Source organism: Equus asinus, chromosome 10, assembly GCF_041296235.1.
Source record: "Equus asinus isolate D_3611 breed Donkey chromosome 10, EquAss-T2T_v2, whole genome shotgun sequence".
In the NCBI taxonomy this organism is placed as follows: domain Eukaryota; kingdom Metazoa; phylum Chordata; class Mammalia; order Perissodactyla; family Equidae; genus Equus; species Equus asinus.
The window spans coordinates 29,564,845-29,581,278 of record NC_091799.1 but is presented as its reverse complement, the minus strand read 5'-3'; the positions used below and the strand labels follow the sequence as shown (position 1 = coordinate 29,581,278).

At 43.3% G+C, this 16,434-nt stretch overlaps 1 long non-coding RNA gene across 2 annotated transcripts in view; it reads left to right on the top strand.

Annotated features, from left to right (window-relative positions):
* Positions 1–10,307, top strand: part of LOC106824228 (uncharacterized) — a 42,441-nt gene extending 32,134 nt beyond the window's left edge. For both annotated transcript variants that reach the window (XR_011506273.1, XR_011506274.1), the window contains exons 2-5: positions 4,082–4,191; positions 4,592–4,955; positions 7,616–7,820; positions 10,166–10,307. This is a non-coding gene — a long non-coding RNA (uncharacterized lncRNA). The remainder of the gene's footprint in view (positions 1–4,081; positions 4,192–4,591; positions 4,956–7,615; positions 7,821–10,165) is intronic.
* The last annotated feature ends 6,127 nt before the right edge of the window (positions 10,308–16,434 follow it).

The following is a 16,434-nucleotide window of genomic DNA, read 5'->3' as shown; positions in this document are numbered from 1 at the left end:
TCCCTGACTCTGTGTACTGACAAACTTGGCTTCTCTCTGGATCTTGCTTTTCCCATTTTGAAAGCTGGAGGTGGGGGCCATATATTAGATGCCTACTGATTGGTCTTTTTTCTTTTCAAATGGAATCACTTGAAATTAAAGTAAAACTAAAATATTCCCACTTCTAGGATATGGTTAGGGAGACGGTTGCTTTCTCAACTTCCAATAAGTTCATAAAAGAGAGAACTGAGATCTGGAAGGCTGACACATCTGTAGTATACAATGTTTTTAAGTAGACACATTCTTTGCAAGGAGAATTAAGAAGGATCAGGTGGAAATATCTCTTATGTTTGTGACTGAGCCTTTAGCATAAAGGTTGAAAAAAATCTCCAGGAGCTCTCTACCATTGCTAGTGGAAATGTCTACTGGGGAATCTTTCTGGAAGCCAATTTGGCAAGACGTATCAAAAGACTTTTAAAATGTGTACATCCTTTCACATAACAACTTTATGCTTAAGAATTTAAGGAAACAATCTGATGTTCACAAAGATCTGTTTATTTAAGCATTCATTGTTCTATTACTGACACCACAAGCAACATGGAAACACTCTGGCTGTAAAAAATAAGGAAATAGTCAAAGAGTTATGGTACAGGCTTATGTGAGGGTATTATTAAACCAGCAAAATCTATGTTTTTGAAGAATATTTAATGATGTAGGGAAATGCTTCACTTCAAAGTTGAGCCATAAATGATCGCTAGCAATATGTTTCCAACCATCTTTTTAAGTTGACTCTTTCCCAGAGGGTCCCCCCGTGGTCTCTGTCCTCGCTTTCCATCTTCTTCTCCCTACTTCTCCCCTGCCTCATCTGTCCTCAGAGTGAATCTTCATTTTCTTATAGTGCAAGGGTTTCTTAACCTTGACACTCTTGATATTGCGGGCTGGATGGTCCTTCGCTGCCAGTGAGGCAGGGCTGTCCTGTGCTTTGTAAGATGCTGAGAAGCATCCCTGGCATCTGCTCCTGAGATGCCAATGGCATGCTTCTCCCAGTTGGGAGGACCAACATAGCTCCAGATATTGCCAAACCACACGCCCCTTCCTCTAGTTTGGTGATTATCCAAGTTTGGTGATTTTTAAATTATCTTGCCGGTGGAAAGTGGAAATTGATGATTCTTCCTGATTCCTCCACCTCCTTTCACACACACACACATACACACACACCACTCAAACACAGTCTCATACTCCATGTTGACACAAATATTAGTTCTCACAGCCCAGTCTCTGTGCACAGTGGACATTTCCCTCCACGGGGCATTCTTGGCACAGATCTCTCTCTACCATGGGAGAAGGGCTCTGTGAGTATACAGAGCAGTCTTTCCTCTCTTGATTCATCCTCTGGTTTCCACTGTGAATGGAGACACCTGCACTCCTAGAGCTCAGTGTTCAGGACTTGGAGCTGAGGCCCAATGTGACTTTACCAGTTGTTCTAGAAAATTCTTGTGCAGGAAGATAAAGCTGTAAACCAGGAAATAACTTCATTGTTAACCTCAGGCACCTCATGAAACTCATTTATCTTGTTTGGGAAAATTGGATGCTCATCTGGGCAAACACCACCCTTCCAAGGACAATAGATTGATTGCTCAGCTGGCTTTTGCTTATCAAACAACCATTTATACAGGAACACTTCCCTCAGGACTCCGGTCTTTCCATGTCCTCCAAGTCTAAGCTCTAAGGACAAAGATCTACCTGAAACACTCAAGTCCGGATCCTCAGACCTTATAAATGTCACCCTTGACCTCCCCTTTCTGAGACACATGAAGACTCTTTCAAGGTGGTGTTCTCCCTTACATTGCCAGTGAAAACTCAACTTTACCTTGATAAATGGAGGTCTCTTTGGGGAACTGACAGTCCCCAAGGGCCAGTCTACTTTTAAAGAAGGGGTACCACCAGAAAGCCATGGACCCCATGATGCTTCCAGAAAGACCAGAGGAAATTTTGAAACAGCATTTTTTCTGCATCTTTGGCCAGATAAGATTCCTAGTTATGGTGTCCCCACATCACACTCTATAAGGAGAAAGGAATCAACAGGAGCATCAATGATCCTCCTGCCCAAGGAGAGTGAGCGTAAGTGGAATAGAGTTGGGGCCACAAGCTTCCTAAGCATAGGAGAAAGAAAAGCATAGAAATGCACACACACACATATATGCAGGCATACATACCATGGAATTGTGGGCTATTTCATTTTTATACTTTTTCATATTTTTAAATTTTTTTCTTAATGAAGATGTCTTTCTGTTCATTAAAGTAATTACTGTACTAATTTCAGATGAAAAAAATGAGTTAACATAATTCTCTCCTAGAACATACTGGGACATCCAGGATATTGGCTTCAAAGAAGTGCCAATGATGTCAAAGACTTTGTCCCGGGGACCTTCCCTTTTCTGTACAGTTCAGGAAAGCACTAACGAAAGCTTCTACAGAGTTGGGAGTGTGTCAGCTGTACCAAGTATTAACGTGAAGTATGAATGCAAAAGATTATAATTGCTTTTCTTTTTTTCCTTCTCACATTTTTAAAATAATCTCATGGCCACTAGTAAATGCACTCACAGTGAGTTGGAGTGGGTAAGCTATGGGGCATATGACAGGACACAGTGATCAGGCACTAAAATAAGTCATACTGCTGGTCCCCGGGGACATGCATGGGTGTATAGGCTGAGTATGCCGTTGACCCAATAGGTCTCTGTAAAGAAGAGCTCTCTGGGCCTGACTTTACCTCTCCCACTCACCGCTTACTAATTTTGTGTCCATGAGTAAAGAAACTTTTGACTACAGTTTCTTCACCTGCAAAGGTGAAATACCAGTACCGGCCCAGTGAACCTCATAGGTTTATTGTAAAGACCAAAAGAGATCATGGATATAACCGTGTTTGGGAAATAGTTCAAATGCACAGCATTAAGAGAATACTTAGTTTTTCAAATGTCTCCTGGACTGATATTAACATAGATGAAGATAATCAGCCCACACCCAGTTTAAGTGCTGGGGCTACTTAGCTCCATGGGATGGCTTGAGGCAGAGATATAGGCATGTGGGGATCTCCGCCTTATCTTGGAGGACCGGGGACCTGACTGGAGGCCCTCAGCTTGGAGCCTGGTTCCCCCAGGGCTGTGTGGGTGCTGGGTATGCCCGCTGAGAGCACACCTAGGAGGAATGTTTGGGACCTCTTGCCACAGCCGCCCACTGTCCCTCATTAGCATTTCATGCCCAGCATGTAATCTGCAAATTGGATGTTCCAGGGTGGAGTCAGAGGAATGAGAGGAATGAGGAAGACCAGACAGATAGGCACAAATCTCTTCCCTCCACTACTTATTTCTTGTGTGCCCACCATGTTCCTTGAAATGCTGTCTCCTATAACACCCAGAGCGACCCTGTATAAAGTCTACTTGGTTATACCCATTTACGAGCTCCAAGAGTTTAAGCAATTGCCTCAGGTCACAGAGCTCATCAGTCACAGAGCAAGAAGTCACACCCAGCTGCATAAATTCCATTTACCTCATTCCATCTGAGTACGGCCTGTCCTTACCTTACAATGGTTCAATTTGCGATTTTTCGACTTTCTGATGTTGCAAAAGCGATACTCATTCCATAGAAATAGCATACTTCAAATTTTGAATTTTGATCTTTTCCTGGGTTAGCAAAATGCCCTATGATGCTCTCTCATGATGCTGATCAGCAACCGTGAGCCACAGCTCCCAGTCAGCCACGCGACCACAAGGGTAAAAAATCGATACACCGACAACCATTCTGTACCCAGACAACCATGCTGTTTACGCTTTCAGCACAGTATTCAATAAGTAACGGGAGCTATGCAACACTTTATTATAAAATGGGCTTTGTCTTAGGTGTTCTGAGCTTGTTTAAGGTAGGCTAGGCTAAGCTATGAGGATTAGGTGTATTACATAAATTTTTGAGCTAATGATATTTTGGACGCAACCCCATCATAAGTCAAGGAAGATCTGTAAGGAAAGACATTTGCAATTGTAGATTAGTGGGGTAGGACAACATCAGTACTAGATTTCTTACTATAAATTCTTTAATTCAACTGCAGGTGGCAAGAGAACAGAGTGCAAAAGAAGGCAAGAAGGAAAAGAAGGCAAGAAGGAATGAGAACTTTTATATTTATGCTTGCTTGTGCAAATTATACAAACCATCATGGAAGTGAGTTACCTTAATATTAAGCAGTTGCTAGCACTAAATGCTTTTCTCTGCTACTGTCCACATTTTGATGTCCCAGAACGTCATAATTCAATATTAACTGAATGATGCATGTGTGAAATTTCACAAAAATAAGCAAATAACCTTGTATCTTTTTTCTTTTTTTAAGCTATTTTTGGGTGGTGGATGGAGATGACATTGGCCAATGACTTCCCATTTTTTTGACTTTGAAATGCAAACTAGGGAAAGTATATGAAAACAGAGTTTGATAGTTTGGCAAAAAGATGTTTCTAACGTCATTATGACCTGCTCAGGATATGAATAAAGTCACACTCCTCAGTCACACTTGTGAGCTCACATACCCACTAGAAGCAAATGTAGTTATTGCCTTTTTTTTTTTCAGACTTCCCCACTTCTGCAGATTTTCCAGGAAGCTTAGGTGCTTACTTGCTCAATGAGGATCAGTCTCTTTCTAAATTTCGAGCCTGGAGACAGAGCTGGATTCTGAGCACCTGCGTCTCCCTGCCACACAGCGGAGCTGTGGTAGCTCAGTCCTGCAGAGCCCTGTGATGCTTTCTCTTGTCTGCAGAAATGTCCTGGTCCTCGTCCAGCCTGCAAATCGTACTTGGTCTCCAGAGTAACCATTCTCTTCAACTATATCCAGAAGCCTAGGCATTTTTGCCCACATCTCTTGAGTGCTGTTCCTGAACCAGCCTTCCCTGTGTTCAGTTTAAACATGTGTTAGCCCGTGTCTCCCTTGGCTCAAGGTAACTTTATTTCTGATGTCTGTTGCCTTTCTCTGAACTTCTGATTAGATATGGGTCTTCCTGGCCTTACCTTCTACCCCTAACAGTTCTTTCTTTTTTTATTTTTTTAACTTTTTATTGAGATTATGATAGTTTACAACCTAGTGAGATTTCAGTTGTACATTATTGTTGTCAGTCGTGTTGTAGGTGCACCACTTCACCCTTTGTGCCCACCCCCACCTCCCTTTCCCCTGGTAACCACTCGTCTGTTCTCTTTGTCCACATGTTTAACTTCCACCTGTAAGTGGAGTCATACAGAGATTGTCTTTCTCTATCTGGCTTATTTCACTTAGCATAATTCCCTCAAGGTCCATCCATGTTGTTGTGAATGGGATGATTTTATCCTTTTTTGTGGCCGAGTAGTATTCCATTGTATATATATACCATATCGTCTTTATCCAATCATCAGTTGATGGGCACTTAGGTTGCTTCCACGTCTTGGCTATTGTAAATAATGCTGCAATGAACATAGGGGTGCATGGGACTTTTAGAATTGCTGATTTCAAGTTCTTTGGGTAGATACCCAGTAGTGGGATGGCTGGGTCATATGATATTTCTATTTTTAATTTTTTGAGAAATCTCTATACTGTTTTCCATAGTGGCTGCACCAATTTGCATTCCCACCAGCAGTGTATGAGGGTTCCTTTTTCTCCACAACCTCTCTAACATTTGTTACTTTTTGTTTTGGTTATTTTTGTCATTCTAACGGGTGTAAGGTGATATCTTAGTGTAGTTTTGATTTGCAATTCCCGGATGATCAGTGATGATGAGCATCTTTTCATGTGCTTGTTGGCCATTCATATATCTTCTTTGGAGAAATAGCTATTCATGTCCCCCGCCCATTTTTTGATTGAGTTGTTTGATTTTTTGTTGTTGAGTCCAACAGTTCTTTCTAACTTCAAATCTCAGTGAGCAGCATTGGAGGCCTCTTGTCCCTTCTCTCCCAGAAGACCCACCCCACACTCCCTATACAAATTGAGCCCTCTCTTTCTTAGTGAGCTGCTCTGTATACAACCGGTCACCAGAAGGAACAGCTCTGATGCAGTAATACAAGATTCTGTTCCTGACTCTCCTTGACACACAGTATCACCCACATTTATGTAACTCAGGGAGCCAAGAAAACTTTTTTCTAGGTGATTTTTTTTCTCGTATCTAAATAGAAGAGTGACTGGCATACATTTTAAATCCATTCCCTCAACAGATACCCTGTTTGATGTCTTGGCAGGCACCCTATTGCCAATATAGTACATGACATCTTTAAAAAAAGCTTGGGGTTTGCAATCTGAGCCACTGAGCTTTGAAGTCTGACTCCCGGTCATCACAGCGCGGCTGGGTTATGTTGTCTCCGTCTGGGATTGCTCTCTTCTTGCCTCCTGTTTCCGCCTCACCGATCCGACCTTCACGCTGCAGCCAGATTGATTTGTCTAAACCCCTGCTCTGCATAACAGGCTTTCAAAAAAATCCCCTTTTGTATATTCCAAGCTTTCCGTATCAATCTTGCATTCCGTTTGTATTTTAGAAAAAAAAAAATTAAGCAGGTGGTGCATAAATAAAACGTGCTGCCATACCAGATAGCAGTCAAAATAGAATGAACTAGATCTCTACGCAGCAGCAAGGATAAATCTCCAGATCGTTCCATGAGTGAAAAGACATGTTGCAGATATGTTCCAAACAGTTTTATTTATGTTCAAATTTGGACCTACAGAGAGTAAAGTAAGTTGAGATTCGAAGGGTCCAGTCAATAGCATTTCCCTTCCCCACAAAGTTCAAAACCATCACATCACAAGTCAAGCCCTGTGGGTAGCCTCTTGAAGGGCCCTCCATTTGGGCTGAAGCAGGAGAAAGGGCATCCCTCTTTCCTCCTCTATGTTGGCATAAGGGTGAGGATAAGCACAGCACTGCAGCAACTACTTTCTCTGAAAAGGCCCCAGCGCTTTGATCTCTTCATCCTCTGGGAGATGAGTGATGGGGTCATATCGGCCCCTGTCCTCAAGTACTAACATGGAATTTCTATGCTTCAGAATATGGGGTATTAGATAGCTTTGCTCTGTAGGCAGTCTTTGCGGGAGATTTCTGCACAAACTCCCGGGTAGTAGGAGATGACGTCGTTAACATGTTATTACGCTTTGTTAAGGTCGGAAGCTGTCACCAATGAGCCCCACTGCCATTCATCCAGTACCCAGTTCTTGCTGGGCACTCAGACATGAACAAGGCCAGGCTCCTGGCTTTGGGAGTTTCAGAGCCAGTTGGAATTACCTTCCTAGTCAGTTCTCTGCAATGGTCGCCTCGGAACGAGCTAAGCCTCAGTCACAGGGGTGACTCACCAGCATGACACCCACCTGTACTTCCCCACTTCAAGGCCTTTGCTACGTGTGTCCCTCTGCTCGTGGTGACCTTTGTTCCTCCGGTGAACACGTACTCACCCTGAAGGCCAGGAAACCCATGCTGATTCCCGGACACGGCGTTTCTCCCATCCCGACCCGCCGATCCTTCCCCTGGCTCCTCTAACTCTTCTCCAGATCATCTTGGATTGGCTTGAGCTACACGTGTGTCTGTCTCCCCCACTGGACTGGGAGCTCAGAAGGGCAGAGATCTTAGCTTTTTCATTCCTGTTTTCTAAGATGCCTGACGCAACGACTGGCACCCAGTAGAATGGATGACGTCTAAATGCGCCTTTGTCCCATGAGCTGCGTGGCCCTCAGGGCATCGAGCTGATTCCCCTCCTTCCTGAGGGTCTCCCTTATCCTGAAGGCCCTGGATTCCAGAGGTGTCTCAGCAAGAGTCGCTGTCCAGATGTGTGGGAAGAGCACTGGCAGAGGATCAGGAGTGGGTTTGCATCCCTGCCCTCTCGGCTTCCTGGTCCATGGCAACCACCTTCCCTTTCTGGGCCTCTGTCTCTACCTCTCAGATGGGGGCTTGTCACTCCCAGCTCTGAACATATATATAAGAATCTGTTGCTGTTTGCTGTGCTTCTCTCAAATCAAACCTCCCATGTCTCTGTCTCTTTCTCTCTTTTCTTCCCCTCTGTCCTTCCTCTTAGGTGCGTAATAAACCAAGAGTTTACAGTAAAAGCACAGGAAGAGCTGAATGATGTGTTCTCTTCAGGAAAGTACCTGGTCCCCCAGGGAGCCAGCGGCTGCTCAGGAGCCCCATGCCTCCTCCCGAGCTGTGGCTCCTGAGGACTTTCAATGTCGACCCGGCAACCCAACTCCAGCCTTTGATGTGGCTTTGACAGTGCATGACTCACAAGCAGCCCTGATTCAGAGCTGTGCAAAAGCTCGCCACCTCCTGCCTCCAGCCCCAGGGATCGAACAGTGGTGGTAGGGGACAGTCAGAAGGTCCATCAGGAAAATGGTGCAGAGCATGACAATCTCATTAATGACACTCCACATGATCCCCAGACTTCAGGCGGGACCAACCTCTTCACCATCCACCAAAGACCTCCTAGAGAGGAAGACAGACATGCCCTTAGAATCCGTGTGTGCCCTGAGAAGTCAGGCGAGGCTGAAAGGAAGTCCCTGAAGAGAGAATACATTGAATAATGAGCCCCTGAAGCTTCGGAGATGTCTGTGCTCTTGTAAAGAACTGAGGAATCCCCAATTTGTTTATTCATATTTTATTCTTAGGAGAAAGAAAGGTGATGGAGGAGCCTGAAGATATGGTTTCAACCCATTACTTTCATTCAACTCATTCATTCATTCACTTAGCAAAGATTTGAGGACCTATGTTATACATGGCACTATGCTGGGAACCAGGGACACAATGGTTTTAGTTACACAGATATGTGGATAGGGATATGGATATAGATATAGACAAAGCTACAGATACGGATATAGATACAGATACATATGTAGATAAAGACTGGGTCCTTGCAAACTCAGAGTCTGCACTGGTCGCAGGCATTATACAGTGACACGAATAATTGTGGTAACTGCTGGGAAGGAAATGACTGGTGAGCCACCAATCTATAAAATGGGGGAATCCTGACTTATTCTGGGGGTCAGGTGAAGCTTCCTGGATAGTCATTTGAGAGCTGAACTCCAGTGAAAGGAGACCACCTCCGCCAACCCCCTGACCCCAAGCACTGTCATTAACCTAATTGTCATGTGGGTTCTGGAGGCAGACGGCTGGAGTTTCACCCTGTCTCTCCTATCAAGTAAGTGGTTTTGTAAAGTCCTCGAGGACCCAGGCTCCGTCCTTCCACCCTCCCATCTGCAGCCCTAGAACATTGCTTTCAGTTTCAGGGCACAGGATGGCTGCTGTTCCTCCAGGCATCATGACTATTTTCAGGTGCAAACAAAGGAAGGACCACATGCCAGAGGGGACATTTCCTTTTAAAGAGGTTACCCAGGAGCTCCACCCATTGGATTCTGCATACATCTCATTGGCCAGAACTGGATCTTACAGCTACTCCTAGTTGTAAGGATGCCTGGGCTGGAGGCAAGAGGATTTGAAACTGGGCACTTTGCCTCTTTGAACCAAATCAAAGGAGACTGCATGGTAAATTGGCTGTGCCTGCCCCAGTTATAGTCGGCTTTATTGGTTTTTTGTTTTGTTTTGTTTTTTGCAATTTCTCTTTTCCTCACATTTGGCAAAACTGACTGGATTTTCTTTCTGGAAATGAACCTGCTCCCATGATGGAAGTTCCTGATGTCCTGCCTTCTTGAAACCAAAGAATGGACCTTCAGGACTTTGAATCCTGAGTGAAAAAGAGAAAGATGGAAAAACAGTTGGAGGACATTCATTCCAAGCCATGGTCAAAGCTACTGGTTATTTTCTGCTATCTAGAACCCTGGAACTGCCCAATTTCAGTTTTTTTCACACTTGGTTTTCTCCTCTTCTCTCAGATCCGGTGAGCCAAAGCCTCTTCTCTCTCTTCCCGGATGCCTCCACTCAGAAGTGCCCTCTTGTCCCTGCCCCTTCTCCTCCCCTATCCCCCTCCCCACCCCCAACCCCCAGCACCCAACTCTTCACTTGAAGCCCAACCTAGCAGTCAGGTTGGTTGGCTTTTCTGCTTTAGGTGGTTGTCTGGGCCCTTCGCTGCCCCCACACTCTAGACTGTCAAGTCCTTGGGGGCAGGGGTGGAGTCTAATTCATTTTAGGGTCTCCAGTGTCTAGCCTGGTGATTAGCATGTGCAGTTTCTCAGCATGTGTTTATTGTTTTTTTACAGGTCCAGCAAGGTACTGGGAATTATTACAGAACAGACAAAGCAGAAGACAAGAGTCTTGGCCATGGAGAGATTCCTGACCATGTCTGCAGGCCTTTTCTCAGAATCCTGCCATCTGGATAGACTTAGTGACTCCTGTTCTTCAGTAAGTCCGTCCTCCGCTCTATATGACAACAAATTCTCCCCCTCCTCCCCTCCACTTTCTCTTCTTCCTCCTCCTCTATCTCTCTCTCCTCCCCGTTCTTGTTGTCATCATGCCTTCATCATCATCATCATCATCATCATCATCATCATCATCATTATCATCCTCCTCCTCATCATCATCCTTGGTAACTCATATTGAGCATTTACTGTGTACCAGACCTGTTCTAAGTGTTATCTAAGAGAATTAACCTCTTGCCCAAGATTACAGCTAACTCATGCAAGGGTTAGGACTCAAACTCAAGTCCGATTGACCCAAAACCTGTGTTCTTGACTCCTGCCTCCCTCAGCCTCAGAGGCTCTGGGGAGATGGGGAACCGCTGCACGCATGTTCCACCTTAAAATCCTTCCACGAACTCTGCAGTGCCCGCTGTAGGCACACAGACCCCTCAGCCTGATGGCCGGTGCTTCCCTCCGTCTTCACGGAGCCAGCCTTCACACTGACCTGTCTCTGTTTACTTTACACCTCTGAGATACTAGCCCAGCCCTCCGCTTGGCGCACCAAGCATTCACTGTGCTTTCCTAGCCTGACATCTTTGCTGTATGTTCTGTCCACCTGAAGTGCCCTCCCCCGGTCCACCTATGGAAATCACACCTTTCGTTTAAGACCTATGTCAAGTGAAGAAGGCACATGACATTCTCCTGTATTCGCGCCTCCCCCCATCCCCCTGCCTTTCAAACCTCAACTCTCTCTCTTCTTTGAACCTCCACAGCACCTCTTCTTTTCCTCTTGGGGTCTAAGGAAGAAGTGTAGGGGAGGAACTCAGGCTTTGGAAACAAGCACTCAGTGTTGAAATCCTTTTCTAGCCCCTTGCTAGCTTTATGAACTTTGGCAAGTTACTTAGCCTTTCTGAGTCTCTTAGGATCTGTAAAAAGGAGATCATAGTATGTACTTTGGGAATATGAGACCATTCTCATAAAATGCCTTATGTCCCTGCCACCCATCCTGACTGCCACTTTGTTATATCTGCAAAAACCTTCTCTCTGAGGCAAAGATGCTAGGCAGCCCACAGGCCTGACTTTCTACCCTTTATCTTCCAAGGAATAGATCATTTTTAGTGATAACGGTATTAAGAAATGACGCCATTGGCTGTTTTTACTTCTGTCTAGTCTACCGGGGCACTCATTGCCCTCGTAGTAATTTCCCGGCCTCCTCATGTCTCAGTCCCCAAGTGCCTGGTGGGCAGCAACCTAGACATGAATATCTGCCCCATCAAGGATGGAAATTCTATCTCAATGGGCTTGCCGCTGGTCTGTATTGGTAGGTCAGATAAAGGGCATTACAGAGCATGTGTGTGTTGGGAGGGGAGGATGTATGCATACGTGGAAGGAAAGCAACCTGGTTCTAGTTATGGAATGCCTCTCACTCATTGTGTGATTCTGTCAAGTCTCTGCCCCTCTCTGGCCTCAGTTTCCCATCTGTACAATGGGATGGTGGGACTCAATCACTAAGCAATGTCCACCTGAATCAACCCTTAGGGTTTTTGAGTCTGTTTTAGGGATGTTAGCTTGGCTTTGGATGCCTCATGGTGTTGGGGGAGGGGTGATTATTGATGGTGGGTCATCCTGCACCGGAGGAGTCCAGGATATGTGTGTGGGTAAGGGGGGAGGGACCAGGACCAATCTAGGGGACCACTGAGGGGATGTGTGACATCTACCCAGGGACAGTCACTGGGAATTCAGTACCACTCAGAATTCTTGAAGACACTCCAGACAGCCTTTATAGATTACTCTAAAGGCAAACAATTGATATTCAGTGAGTACCTACTGTGTACCTATGTGATGCTGATAGGAGCTCTACACGTATGTTTTTATTTTTTTATACAGATAGTTGAGTTACTCCAACACTGCATCTCAGGGCACAGTATCATCATTGGTCCAAACAGCCTCTTTTGTTTCATTTTTATTTTATTAGCATTATTTTTCTTTCCCACACTTTTGTCCCCTCTCCCATCCTCCCCTTACCTCATCATAAGGATATGTGTATATTTTTAAAAGTGTGTAGTGTGTATGGTGAATGTGTAAGCTTTTTTCTTCTTTTTTTTTTTGTGATGAAGATTGGTCCTGAGCTAACATCTGTTGCCAATCTTCCTCTATTTTATGTGAGATGCCGCCACAGCAAGGCTTGATGAGCAGTGTGCAGGTCCGTGCCTGGGATCCAAACCTGTGAGCCCCAGGCTGCCGAAGCAGAGCGCACGAACTCAACCACTATGTCACCAGGCCAGCCCCAGAATGTATAAGCTTTTAATTTACATAGATGATGCTGTGAAATATACCTCATTCAGTTTCTTCTCACCTTACTCAACATTTTATTTAAGACTCTATCCACGTCAGTGGATGTACTTCTAGGTGACATTTCTCACTGCCACATGTCTCAGGGTGGAACCACTACAACTGTACTCTTCCATTCTCCTAGGAATGTGTATTGCCTCCAGTTCCCAGAAGCAGTGACAGGACACAGATCTTGTCTGCTACTCATTGTTTTTTCCCCAGTGCTGTTGAAGGGCAGACACTTGCTGCTAATGGAGGTAGTTTTAGGTGCTTCACAGTATGACTATGAGGAACATGGAATTATATACTATATTGTTTCATGAAGATCCTATCAGTCTGGTGCCAGCAACTCATCGTCAACCCTCTTTGCTCACTAAATTTCCCTTTTTTAATAGATCAGAAGCAGGCCTCAGGCTAACGTATTTGCAGGCAGCACACTCTAGGTGAAATTTAATTATGTTGGAAAATTAATTAAAATGTAATTTAATAAAATGTATTTATTTAAATGATTCTTTCTATTTTTAACAAGCAACTTTGGTTTTCTACTTAAAGAAGTGACATTCCATATTTAATAGGATCTAAAATGTTGCTGATTACAAGGACATCATTATTCTATACTCCACTAAGAAATAAAAATAATTCTGCTAATTAAACCATCCTACATCACTGAGTATAAGAAGCAGGCTGCTTTCAAAGATGTTAAAATGTGAACAAATGTGCATCTGCTTTTGTTTCTTTTCGCAAATAAGGTTATTTAAGTAAAGAAGAGAGCTGATTTATGAAAAAAATAGCAAATAAATGACAATTCTGGTGTTAAGTGAATTTGGTGGGAATGAGGACACTGGTGCAGGAATGACTGGAGTTTGGGAACTGGGAAACACTGAATTATCTCATGTGGGCGGTCCTCGTACCCGCTTTGTAAGGGAGGTGTGGTTATTCCCGGTTAGCAGGTAGGGAGGAGGGGTGACCTGTCCAGGGCCACAAGGGTAAGAGTAAATTTATTCTCAAGTAGGTCGGGCAAAAGTCCCCACTTCCAGGTACCAAAAGTCCATAAAACTTGGGATCTGATTCAGCATGGCTCCTCTCCTGTCCCTCCTCTCCGAGAGGCCTTGATGAGGGACCAGATCTCGGCCTGTTTCCTTCCACCTTTGAGTCCTCCAAGCACCGGAATGCTTTCATGTTAGCAAACACCTTTCACTCCTGTCTTTGTATGAATGAGTGTGTTCTGGTCCCTTACTCACAATGCCTCCATTATCAGTGGAGAAGTCAAAGGATGATGAGTGGACATTTCTGACATTGAGGCATCCATGAAGGGATGTATATTGAAGACAGAGAATATTCTAGATATAGTTGTAGTAGTAGTAATTGCTTTGTTAGTTACAAGTTCTTTCACTTTTATTTTCTTTTGACCCTTACCACAATCACGAGTAGATATTCTCCTCATTTTACCGGTGGAAAGACTGACAAGGTTAATTCGCCTCAAATCACATAATTATTCACTGGTAGAACTGTAAGTAGATCCATGAAGTCAGTGCCTTTCTCTTTTTCTCATAAACTTTAATTTTGAGCTAATTGTAGATTCACTGTTGTAAGAGGAAATATAGAGAGACCCAAGAGATCTGGTGTATTACTGGGTTCACCACTTTCCCCTGTTGGTAACATCTTGCCGTATCACACAGTACCATATCACAACCAGGATGCTGATGTCGCTATAATCAAGATACAGAACATTTCCACAGACCTATCCCCTGGTGTTGCCCTTTTGTGGTCACACCCACCTCCCTCTCCTGCACCCATCTCATCCCTGACTTAAGCCAGACACAGATCTGTTCTCCATTTCCATAATTCTCTCATTTCAAAAATGTTACATAAATGGAATCATAAAGTATGTAACCTTTTGAGATTGTTTTTTTCACTCAGCTTAATTCTCTGGAGATTCAGAAAGTTGCTCAGCGTATCAATAGTTCATTCCTCTCTATTGCTGAGCAGCATTCCACAGTAGGGATGGACCACAGTTTGCTTAACCATTCGCTTATTGAAAGATATCTGGGTTGTTTGCAGTTTTGGGCTATTACAAATAAAACTTTTATGAATGACCTTGCACAGGTTTTTGTGTGAACATAAGTCTTCATTTCTCTGGAATAAATGCCCAAGAGTGCAATTGCTAGGTTGTCTGGCAATTACATGTTTATTTTTTAAATAAGAAACTGCCAGAATGGCTGTACTATTTTGCATTCCTCACCAGCAATGTACAAGTGACCCAGTTTCTCTGCAGCCTCACTAACATATGATTTTGTCACTAATTTTTCCTTTGGTAAATTTGATAAATGTGTGGTTATATCTCATTGCAGTTTTAACTTACTTTCCCCTAGTGGGTAATGATGCTGAACATCTCTTATGTGCTTGCTCGCCGTTGGTATATACTCTGGTAAAATTCAGCTTCTTTTTTGCCCCTGAATTCCTTTCCATTTTTTCCCCCAATATCTTTTCTTTAAAAAAATTAAAATTTCTATTGAGATAATTGTAGATTCACAAACAATTGTAAGAAGTGATACAGAGACCAGTAATACAAAGGTGAATAACTCAAAAACTGAGCAAAGGATTTGGATAGACATTTCTCCAAAGAAAATATACAAATGGCCAATCAGCACGTGAAAAGATGCTCAACATCATTAATCATTAGGGAAATGCAAATCAAAACCACGATGAGATACCACTTCACACCCACTAGGATGGTGATAGTAAAAAAAGAAAATAACAAGTTTTGGTGAGGATATGGAGAAATTGATGGGAATGTAAAAGTACAGCTGTTTGTCAAAAGGTTAAACACAGAGTTACCATATGATTCAGCAATTCCATTCCTAGGTGTACGCTCAAGAGAATTAAAAACATGTGTCCACACAAAAACTTATGAGTGAACATTCACACTAGCATTATCCATAATAGCCAAAAAGTGGAAACAAGCCAAATGTCCATCAACTGATGAATAGATAAATAAAATGCAGTATATCCAGACAATGGAATGTTGTTTATCAACAAAAAGAAATGAAATATTGATTCATGCTACAATAAATGCTATGTAAGAGAAGTCAGTCACAAAGGACCAACTATTTTATTATTTCAATTTTATGAAATATCTAAAACAGGAACATCTATAGAGACAGCAATAAATTAGTGGTTGCCTAGGGCTTGGGTTATGGGGGGATGGTGGGGTAATGGGTAAAAGATGCAGGGAGTTTTGGGGGAATAATAAAATGTTCTAAAATTGTGGTGATGGATACACAACTCTGTGAAATACTAAAAGCCATTGAATGGTACACTTTACATGAGTGAGTTGTGTGGTCCATGAGTCATGTCAATAAATTTGTTTTTCTAAAAAAAATAATAATAATACAGAGAGAATCTGTGTACCCTTTATCCAGTTTTCCCCAATGGTAATATTTTGTGAAACTATAGTATGATAGAATACTGAATGCAGGATATTAAGATTGATACAATCCACTGATGATATTTAGATGTCTCCAATTTTACTTGCACTCATTTCTTTGTGTGTGTGTCTGTGTGTGTATTTAGTTCTCTACATTGTACCACTTGTGTAGATTTGTGTATCCACTACCATAATCAAGACATTAAATGGATTATTGCCTCTTTTACAGCACTGTTCACTCTAGATTCTGTCTGAAGCAGTGCTCCAAAGACCTTTAGTTTGTCCCCACTGCTAATAACCCAAAGCAAGGCAGCTGCCCCTCTTGCCTCCAAGCATACTCTGCCTTGCTGTCAAAGGGCAGGAGTCAAAGGGG